Genomic DNA, 11,975 nt, shown 5'->3' with positions numbered 1-11,975 from the left:
TTAAAGATAATGCAACTAATGGAGAAAAAAGCGGGACACCTTGGGGTCTGTGTTTTTTTTTTGTCTAGGGAAAGTCATCTAAATGGACAACTTCACATATAAGAAAGTTATCTCACGTTTGTTTGTATCTGAAAAAAAAAAAAGAGTGAGCCCCACACTTTGGAGGCTACCGTTTTCAGCCTGACATTTTTTCCGGCCAATCAACGCCGTGGCCTAAGTCGCATAAACCAAGTCTGCTGTATTTATGGTCACTGTCTCAATGATGTAAACCCATGGCGCACCTCTTGCCCCTGGGAAGGGGCTAAACTTCGGCTCAGTAAGAGCTTATCCCGGGAGCTCATTAATGCAAAAGGTTGACACTCTTGAAAATAAAACCCTGACCACTTGTTTAGTGGTCAAGGCTCCCTCCACTGCAATAAACCCCTTGGGGCTTGGGCTCAGATGTAAATGGTCAGATTTTAAACAGTCAAAGATTAGTCACCACAAACAACCTAGCTTGGGCCTATGCCTGACTCAAAGAACCCAAACCCAATTTAGTTTGCTCACGTAAGTTAGACTCAAACATAATTCGATTTGAGTTAGAGTTTGTATCATGACCTTTTTTTTTTGTGTCTCCCTGACACGCATAGAGAGGGAGATTGGCGGGTTGTCTAGGTTGTACGAAACGCAATTTGGCTTAAACAATGAACTACATAAGCCTAACGAAAGCATATTCGAGGCAGTACATATCTCATGCACGCTTAACACAACTGAATATCTAAAATAACATTGTCGAACGGGTCAATAGAGCAGGGCGATGTCAAACTCTTTGACATACAAGCATTCAGGCCGACAAATGACGGGTGTGTCTCCTTTATGTGACGAGTGTATGAGCAATCAAAGATCAATAGAGTCAACTACTTGTTCGAATAAGCATCACAAACATTGAAATGAGCATCAAGTTTTAAAGACACACCGAACGAGAGGCATATTATATTTTGGGCCTACGAGCTCCACGAAGCATAGCGTCCCACGGGTAATCCCCCACTCCGATGGAGAAAATCTTTCGGCCTCCATCCTAAGCTTGTTGCCAGTATGATGCAATGAAACTCCATGGCCAAGAAGAATCATCATATCTCGATATGCACTCTTCGAGCCCCTTGCAAGAGTGAGAGGTTGGGCGGCAAGAGAGGGCCTTGTGCATGCTTGAGATGCTCATGAAGAATTTACATACTTATGAACAACCCTATATGCTCTGGACCACATGGTGGTGCACTAATGCAAGTCAAAAGAAAGGTCTCATATACAGGTGGTGTTATGGGCGCTAACCCCCACCAATAGAAAAAACCTTAATATCCCTTGAAAATGCACTGCTTTTGCTCCCAATGAAGTTCTTGAACGTAGACTTCATATTTCACCGAAACAACTGCATCAAGATCTTCTTCACATATGATTGTGTTAGTGAGATTTTGATCTTATCTTAGTAATTCTTAATGTACACAGAGATGCGCAGCCTCAAAATTCGGGCGAGCCTGCGTGGGCACTGGCGTGACACCTCCAGATGAAGTAGCTCATTTCAATGTTCTGACTTCACAAACATGTTTTTCACCTATAATTGAGCAAAAAAAATACTCGACCGCAACACATGAATTTTGCATTTCGTTTGCAGGCTTGAAGTTGAGATGGGTTGTGGATGGCGTAGCACTCCCGAAGCATGGTAGATGGTCGTGGGTGGCCAAAGAGACCCCCATGGCACAGAGCATGGAGTTGAGCAGATGCACTTGATAAGTAGTGTGCACACTAAATCTTGCGTGTTAAACTGCTTACGAGTAATGTTGTATTGCCTTGTGTCGTCGTCGCATGCCATAGGTGAGACATGGGCTTTCTACTTAGCAACGCGCATATCACTATAGCCTCTGCCACACTGCACACACGTGTGCCGCTTTCAGCCAGTGACAAATAAAGTTCGACACATTCTTCACCATTAAAACAAATCGACGCCATCGTTAATACTTCTCCAAATGAGAGGTGACTGAAGCTGAAATGTAGAAGATGGTATAGTTCAAGCATCCTTCAAGAGACCATGTGCAAGATAGTATATGGAACTCAATGTCAGTCCCTAAGAGTGTGGTGTCACCAATGATGCATCGACGTGAGAATCACAAACCACTAAGATGTGTGGTGCAACAAGCCGCCTAGGGAGTTCTGAAGTTTGGAGGTGGTCCAGTCCTCTTGAGTTGTGTGAGTGTTTGGCATTCTGTTGAACTTTAGAGCCTTGGATTAGAGGTGTGCTGCATTGTTTGTGAGCAGTGGTGTTGATAAAACACTGCATTGGGATTAAAGTTGGCAGCCTCAACACTATACTTCAATATTATTTTGGCAACTCTATGTCTCCATCTCCATATTTTGGCAAAACCATATTTTAGTGATATGTGGAAATGATGTTTTCATCTCAATGCAACAAACAAAGCCAATTGCAACCAAAAGTTGCCGATCACAGAAAAATCACTGTTGTGTGAAACCTAATTTTTAAAGGACTGTCATTGTTTTACTGATCTAGCAGAAATTTTCTTTTAATATTTTCCATGAAGTCTGAATCCTTCCATTTTCGTGGATTATTTCATTTCTAACTGAAGTTCTTTCCTCTCTTTTTATCTTTTTTCAGAAAATGATGTAGATGACACTAATTTTTTTTTGAAAGGCAAGCTGGAGTTAGGCAGAGGGATTCAAACCTGAGCCTTCAGCTTGGCACAGGACCTCGCTTACTACATGGGATACCACCTCGGTGGTATAGATGACACTAATTTTTTAGCATAACATCATAACTGACTGCAAACTAGAAGATATAGCAAACATGACTAATTTACAGTTATCTAAATCAAGGTGCCTGATCTCTTAGAAGATTACTTATATGGTGCCTGATTTTTTAGGTGACAATGGCCCCTGCTGTGATAACCTTGCATTCTTATATTAATATAAATGATAGGTCTCTACCCTCACCCCCGTCTCAAAATTTTGCCTTCCATCCTTGCACGGGTTTTGATTTTAACCTCCATCCCCGGTCCAAACAGGGCAAGACTGGGCAAGGCAAGGTGGAACCTCATTTTCTTGGTTTTTCCACCACTGCCATTTTCCAGCATTAGAGAAAGGAGAGGAGAGAAATAAGAGCTTGTGTGACTCGTTAGAGAAATGAGGAGATATTCAAGAAAGGGTTTTATGTTAGGGTTATATATATATATATAAAGGTATAATAGTAATTTTCTTAATGAAGATCAGGGATAAGGTGAGGGCAGGGTCAAGAGTAAGTCCATCCCTGCACGGGTTTTAATTTTAACCTCCATCCCCATTTCATGTCCTCCATCACCAATCCAAATGGGGCGAGGCCATGGTCGCACTCCCCCCCTTTACAGTTCACTGCCATCCCTAATCAAGCCATCACATTCTTAACTGCTGACATTCTGTAATCAGCTGACAGAGACTTTTTCCTAAACTTTGTTTTTTTTTAAGAAACGTTTACTTAAACTTCATAGACGTCTGTGATTATTTTCTTCAAATAAGACTGTATTTAAGTCAACTAGAACCTTATGACAATTAATTATTCCATGTTAAAAAAAATGCGACCCAGTCCAACATGAACCAATTTGCACAAATTTCTTACCCCACCAAAGCCTGTTGAAATACGTCCCCATCAGATCTTTGCAAGTAGATCTGGTAAACAAGCCGTACCGACCCGAACTTAAGGTGTTCAAGCTCTGGTGGCCATATTTGTCTGGTGATTACCCAAGTGGCCCATCCACCACATGCACAAAACATTGAGTCCGGATCAGGTGCAATCACATGGCACAAAATTTGTGCATTAAGCACCTAATTGCCCTCCATCAGGCTTTGGGCCCCACAACTGACAGGCCCTGTCCCCAAGATGGAGGGTGATCAGTTGCTTAATGCACAAATATTTGTGCAATCATATTGCACCTGATCTTTTCGCCAAAACATCGCTCACTCTGAAAAAACTGTGCGGATACAAGTTTTTTCTGTCGATCTGGAAAAATGAAATTTTATTGTAATGTGCTATTTTAAAATGGACCGATTAATGAATCAATAAGAGGACCCTTTTTCAGAATTTTCCCATTAAAAAAGTCATGAGCTTGAAAAACAAATTTTGGTAATATCGGTTTGCCAAACTTATTTCAATGACATCAAGCCGAAATGAATGTTTTACCGCAATTGGGTAATGATTCAACACGATTGCAATGAAACTTAGATATTAAACCAACAGGTTATGTGTATTTGTTGATAAGTTTTTTCATGGTTGTGGATAAAAAACAAAAGAGCAAAAGTGCCTGACTAGATTTGTATGGCCATTGATGATGCTAGTTATGCATAGAACCACCCTCCAGTGGCTCCAATTTCTGAATGTAAAATTTAGCGAACCCCTTCTAAGTGGCTTCAATTTCTGAATTTAAAATTTAGCCAACCCCTTCTTTAATGAAAACCATTTAACAACTTATCCATAATTAATGTAATTTTTAGTTTTTTTATAAAATTCAAAAATTTATTTAATTCAATTTAATAAAAAAAATTAATGCAATTTTGTTAATAATTAATTAATTAATAGCGTTTAATTAATAATATATGTTAGTATATCACGTTGGATCATGGGAGTGAATTCTATATTAGATCCTGGATCCTTTAGATAGAATTCATAGTTCATGTAGGAAAATAGTTTAGCTAGAAAACCCTTCAAAGAAAGAGATTGGGTTCTAATAAGAAACCCAACCCTCCTCTATCTAAAGAGGGTTAGAGCTTTTTCGCATCAAGGTACGAGATTTTACATTGTTCTATTTAAGATTTAGTACAGGTTATTCAAGCATGGAATCGAGTTCTTGTGATTCAATTTAAGTTGGATTTGTTTAAAACCTTATTTTGCTTTCAAAATAATCATTTTAATTTGTATGAATGATTTAACATATTCTTGATGAAAAATGGTTAAAATCTGTGTTTAAATTTATGTTATAGGTTATGCCTAGATTTAATATGGTTTTGATGGAATAGAAATTTATTTGAAAGTTTTCATAAACCTGAAATCTTTTTCAAAAATCATTTTTGAGAAAAATGTTTTATTGTATAAAAATGGTAGATCTTGTGTTTAATTCATGATATGTATGATACATCTATATTTATAGATGTGTATACATGTTTATCACTTGTGTTTGATGAATAAAAATCATTGGATGCATGTTCTTGGTGTTTTTAATGAAATATGTAAAATTCTTAAAGTATTTTCTTGAAAACTATGTTCTGCTATGTATTTTTATTTTGACTATCCTTAAAAAAATATGGTGTTTTAAAACGGTGAACCCATAAATCTTGAAAATTTAGAAGAATGGTTTAGACATATGAAAGCAATCTCAAAAAAAAAATTTAGGCTTAAATGAGTTCCGGTTGGAGATAAATTTATTGCTCCCAAAATATTTAAGATTTATGAAGTTGGTATATTTAAGAACGCACGATAAAAATCTTGTAATCTGATTTTTTAAGGTTTGAAAATTAAAATTTACACAATATCATTACAGAACCTATAATTTCTGAAAGCAGTCTGTCAAAGAACAAAAATAAAATGTATTGTCTAAATTTTAATTCTCTAAAAAAAATGAGTGTTAACTCAAGGTTTTCGAGGACTTGTGTCAGACATATCAGGTCAACCTCAATAAAAATATTAGAATTTATTTAATTATATTTAATACATGTCTGATATTTTTTTAGAAAGACTGAACCGAATAGGACTATTCGGTGAACAAAAAATAGTTGGTGGTTCCAAAAATTTTATTTTTTAACCCGATTTCTTCTTATAGACAACTAACGTGTATATGAATCTATAGTAAAAATTTCAGAATTTATTTTATTTGGTGTGATGCATGACATAATTTATACTGACAAAAAAAATTTTGTTTTTACAGTTTTGCATGTAAATTGTTTTGATTGGTATGTTTGCATTGAGATGTATTGAATTTCATGCATATGATGATTTCATATTTGAACCAAATGTATTATGTACATCATGATGATAATGTATAGCATGATATGATATGATATATGCTTATGATGATCATGTACATGTTAAGGCATGTAGCTTGTAAGCATAATATATCACATAATATATAATGCTTACTTGTGACTTATGATTAAGCTATATCCGGGCCTATTGAAGTTGTGCTAGTACAGTATTGTTGTAATAATCATGTAAATGCATTTTTATATTGTATTATAATGCATATGATTAATTACACTTGTTGGCACGCGATGAATACATTGTTGTAATTGAGCGAAGATTGTCTAATCGGATGATACATGACGATGTGTATGTTTGAATTGATAATGCATGGTGAAACTGATATGAAGCTCATGTAACATGAGTACATGCTATAGATGTTATGGATTCAACCTTTTCCTGGAGGCAAGAACATATGAAAATTTAAAGAGAAAAAGATACATAAATAGTGTACTGAATTTTTTTATTGGTTGCCCTTTGTCGATGGTAGGATCCTTAGAAGGTTGTTATCGTGGGATACAGCGTGGTACTAAACTCTATAATATTGTTTTTCTCAAGAACCCAACATGAAGATAGGAGACGTTTTCACCATTTTGGCCAGGGATAGTGACGGTTGGCTTTAGCTGATAGCATATTGGTATACCAAGAAAAGTGACGGCTTTGGCTGAGGATGCCCTATGTTGTCCCATCATTAGATGAGAATGCCCGATGTTTCAGCTTAGGGTGTGGATGTCCGATGTTGATCGAGGAACATGTATATGACATAATTAATAAAATATAATTATATACGATTAAAAGACACTTAAAAACTACCTTGGACTTCGGGGTTTTACATGTGACAGTACCCACAGAGGGGTCAGAAGGAAACTTAAATTAATAGAAAGTGAAATGCTCATGTATACAAATATAATTGTCAATAACAGAGATAAAAGCTACCTCATGCATTGGTTCTTGTATCATGTGTGCATGCATCAAGTGAGACTGTAAACATATTCGAATTTTGATGCATTGGTTTCTATATCATTTGTGATTGCAAGCATGTTGAAATTGTTTTTATGTACCTAAATGTTTTCTAAGGCTGATTTTTGTTGGATTTATGTTTTATTATTTACTGTTGGATAATGTGAGATTTTGTACGAGAATTGTGAATTGTCACCCATTATTTAATATTTTTCAAATTGTGAGACTCAGGCTTAACTGAGCGACGTGATGACAGAACTGGTTAGATAAAGATAGTGTGATTTATTATTAGTTGTTGGGTTCTAAATGTGGGATTGATTTAAACTTTGTGAACTTAAAGTTAAAGTTTATTAAGTTTAATTATGGTTTGAATTATTCGTGAAAATTTTTTTGCATTAAAAAAAAATGTATTTCGTTTTCGTTTTGACAAAGGAATCTTATATTTAGTGTCTCTTTCATGAATTCAATTCTAGTGGGCTATTAAATGCTCACACTTTGTGTACAATCTGACTCCCTAGAGCTTAGTCCAATTAGAGTAGAACCATAAATCAGTCCTGGTGTTATTCATTTTCTTTAAAAAAAATCATGTATTTTCGAGAGTGAATTTGAGATCGTTACAATGAACATATTAGTTAGGTTCATATAGTTTTCCATTGAAAATATGTTCATTTTGGATTTAATCTTAGGAATATTAATACAAGGATATTGTTCAATTATGGCTTAGAAACAATCAGTTTTGTTGTCGGTTCCATGCCAAAACTCCTCGATTTACAACATTGGTTGTTGCCATGTTCAATAAACACCGGAAATTTTGTTATGCCATTTGAAAAATAAAAATAAAAACCACTAGAGTTTTAAGGCATCTCTCACATAGCCTAGTTAATAGTTATTGGAAATTTCTTTTTTTTTAAGGCAAGCTGGGTTAGGCGACTCCTACCAATTGTAGGTCTACACAAGGTAATGTGCACTAGCTGCTCCTACCAGACAAGAAGAGCCCCTGTTGGTTGTTATTGAGAATTTCTTACCAACTAGAGAGAAGATTTTTACATGTAAAATGCAATCGGATGAGATTTTGATCCAAATCTGAACCAGATCCAAACTCAAATGTCATCTGAAGCTAAAAAAATTGATTCTGCAAACCTGAATCATATCTAGATCAACTTTCAGATCTTACTATAAGGATCCAGAAATTATATATTAGATTTAGATCAAGTAAAGTGCCCAATTTGGCGGCATGCTTGCATCACACATTTGTTTCATCATGTCTTTTATTTTTATTTGTTACTGGATCCAATATTACCACGTATATTTTAGATCCTTATTCAACCCTACCATATCTAATTTGATTAAGATTTGAATCTAAAAGGATTAAACTCGTATCTGATCTATTTGTGCCCCTTGGACCAGAGTTATTATGATCCTGACTAAATTTCTTTGAAGATTTCATCATGAAGAGTAACATCACTCTTGTTTTTTACCTTATACATTCATCTACAATCTATAGGTTTTTTTCTTGCGAAATATCTTGAATAATCCAAGTATTAGCTCTTTCTAAAATTTATAGCTCTACCAACATAGTTTATACTCATTCAGAGTGTTCTTTTGCTTGAGCATAGCTCAAGGGTTCTATATAGAAATGTATTAATGCAGTATAGGCTTGGTATTTAGGTGAAACAAAGTCATAAGATAAATTTTCAAGGGAATTTGAGATTCTAAATGACCTTCTAGTTTGTATTTTCGATTGGTTTTCAATATCAGAATATCTTTTAAGTGCAGATGAACATTTAGGACAACTATGCCTAGAGTATTGTATACAGTTTTGGTCTTTGCAGGATTGTTCTTCTCTAATCTCACCATCATGAGATTGTTCTTCATTCATCACATCATCTCTAAGCTCAAAATCAAAATCATCATATTTTGGAATTAAATCTAACAAAAAGGAATACTCAGTTATTTTCTCAGATTTTTTAAAGTCAAAGATTTTTTTTCCTTTTAAGGACATATTTCTTGAAACATATAGTTTTATATTTCTAAAACAAAACACCTATAGCCTTTTTGGTTATTTGCATAATCTAAAAACACACAAAAGATAGCACTGGTAGAAAGTTTATCATTCTTGTCAATAAAAACAAAATATTTGTATAAAAACCTCTTAATCTAGAATAATCAAAGATTAATTTAAAAAGTTTTTCAATTGGTGACACATTTTATAAAGAAGTTGATGGCATCCTGTTGATAAGATAAACAATAATCAAAGTAGCTTTAACCCAAAAATCTTTTAGTACTTGGTTTGTTAGAAACAAGGTTCTTGGTGTTTCTATAATATGCTTATGCTTCTTTTCGACCAAACCATTTTATTGTGGAGTGTTAGGACAAAATCTTTGATGTGTGATGTAATGCAGGTTTAAGTAATCTAAATATTTGAAAACATAAGAAAACTTCATATTTATATTTAAGAAAATAGATCCAAGTAAGACTAAAAAAATCATCAACAAAAATAAAATAATAAGCAAATCCACATAAGCAATAGACCTCAAACATCAAAATGTATTAACTCAATCGGTTTAGAAGAAATAAAAGTTTTTTCTTGAAATGATAATCTATTCGTTTTGCCAAGAATACAATCTTCACAAGTAAAGTTTTCATTTGAATAAATAAATGCGTCAATTAAAATGACACTGCTGCGAATGACATGGACTCAATTAAAATAAACATTTGAATAAATAAACACATCAATCTAAATGGCATGCACTGATATTTTCTTCTTTGTTGTAGTTAGCGGAACAAAATGACCCTTACTGATTGTGAAGGTACCTATGTGCCAAGGAGGAACTTGATAATATATTTATTGATCCGTGGGTGATTTGTCGCCACAATAAAAACCAGCCATGGCCAGGTTGATGGCACTTGTATCCATGCAATGACTGTTAAGATAGATGCAATATTGTGGTGTTATTACCGAGGTATACTTAGGTATACTTATTGGTACTTTAGATTTGTAATTCTTTGTATTCTTTTTTTTATATTCAAGGTATATCTTTGGTATCCCTATTAGATATTTACTCTTTAGTTTACGTAGACTAAGTATACTTAGTGTATACTTTTAGGGGTAGAATAGGTATTTTTTGTTCTTATATTTTTTAGTCATTATTTAAATGACTAATTTTGTATTTGTATTTGTTTTTTTAATGATTTTGATCAAACTTGTTTGACCATGTTAGTCGTTGGGGATTTTTTCTCTAAGGGCTAGTTTGACTAGTCAAACTAACTGTTGGGATTTGCTTTAAGGGCTAGTTTGACGTTATGTCTTCCTCTATATATTGCTCACTCTTTTGTTGTATAGTTGAGCAAGGATGAGTGTATGCTTGAGTGTTTTGTAGTGAGGATGTATTGCAAATTTTGTATAGTTTTTGTTATTAATAAAATTATTTATTTTATTTAATTTTATTTCTTTGTGTTCTTATGAATGTTCAAATATGTTCATTTTTTTTTACTAAATGAATTATGCATTTAGTCCCTTTTGTTTTCCTATTTTGTTGTATTATGGGTCCCGTGCCACTTCATGACAACGACTTGGGCATTTTTTCTCTCTTTTTTGAATAGTCAAGCTGGGGCATAACCCCCCATAGGATTGTAATGACTTGGTTAACTTAAAATATATTATTTAATAGTTTGAGAATAAGAACTAATAGAATGTTAATAGCTTCAGAACTATGCAACTAACTGTCTCATCAATGTCATGGGAGACAATTGGACAGAATGGCTATTAGCATTGTACTAACCATAAGGGCACGTCATGACCAGCCACTGATCCATGTCAGCTGAAACTTTATGCAGTTTGTCATCAACTCCAAGCTTCCAATGTTCAACTGATAAGTCTAAAAATACTTGAGCTCATGGAGTATATGTTGGGCAACGAAAGATTTGCCCTGCTTTAATTAAGGAATAATGGAATCAGGATATGGACTTAGCTTCAACCAAACTGAACGATACCATTGGTCATGGTTCATTGCAAGAATTTAAAACAATATGTCAATTATTACAATTTCTGTTTTTTCTTAGTTTCAAAGAGTTGGTTCTGAAAACTTACATAAAAACCTTTTTGAACTATGCAGACTTAAGTTTCTGCAAGCCAATTTATTTGGTGCTTATTAAGACAAGTCACACTGTTATGTTCCAAATATTTTGGGGCTATAATTCAAAAAATCACATGCATCTGAATCCATTATAGTGAGATTTAGTTATATTCATTTAGACACCATTTATGAACATCTAGATCCAAATTGAGGCTCATAAAGATGTAAAAATTATATCATACCAGATATCATATACTGTAGTAGCATAAATCCATATAATAGGATAGACCACCTCCCATCCAAGAAGCCTCCCCCATGCTCTGGGAAAAGGAGTGCATTGCATCATAGCTTTTTTTTTCACTTTGGATAAGTTCTTTTTATTAAATAAGACTTCAGTAAGGTCCTATTAAGTTTATCCATAAACCCAGAAATAAATAGCTTATCATGAGGAATATGTAAGACTGCACATAAGGAAGACAAGAAGGAAATGATCTGGAGGAAACACAATTATTTCATTTTTACATTTATTGTGATTAGTGAAAATGATTGAGACATTAAGAACCTTCTTTATGCAGTTTACTTGATACTTACTAAAACTTACTATGCTCTTAAGGTTAATGTTTGATAGTTGATGATTTGTTTTACAAGTTTCTATGGTGCTTATTTTCATTTTTAAGTATTTTAATCTTATGCCCTATGATACACTTTACAATTTGGTGTGTTCAACATTCATGGTTGTTTTTTATACCTGTATCTTAGACCTTCGCAAACCTGTATCTTAGACCTTCGCAAAATACTTTATTATATGCTTTTTACAACATTGGCTTATAGTAGTCAGCCCCTGTTAAAACCCAGGTTATTAGATTCATGCAATCCAGCCACCCATTTTAGAATGAACCTATTTGAGGTTT

Source organism: Nuphar pumila, chromosome 14 (assembly GCF_984573655.1).
Source record: "Nuphar pumila chromosome 14, dmNupPumi1.hap1.1, whole genome shotgun sequence".
Classification (NCBI taxonomy): domain Eukaryota; kingdom Viridiplantae; phylum Streptophyta; class Magnoliopsida; order Nymphaeales; family Nymphaeaceae; genus Nuphar; species Nuphar pumila.
The sequence above is the reverse complement of the archived record's forward strand: the minus strand, read 5'-3'. Positions refer to the sequence as shown.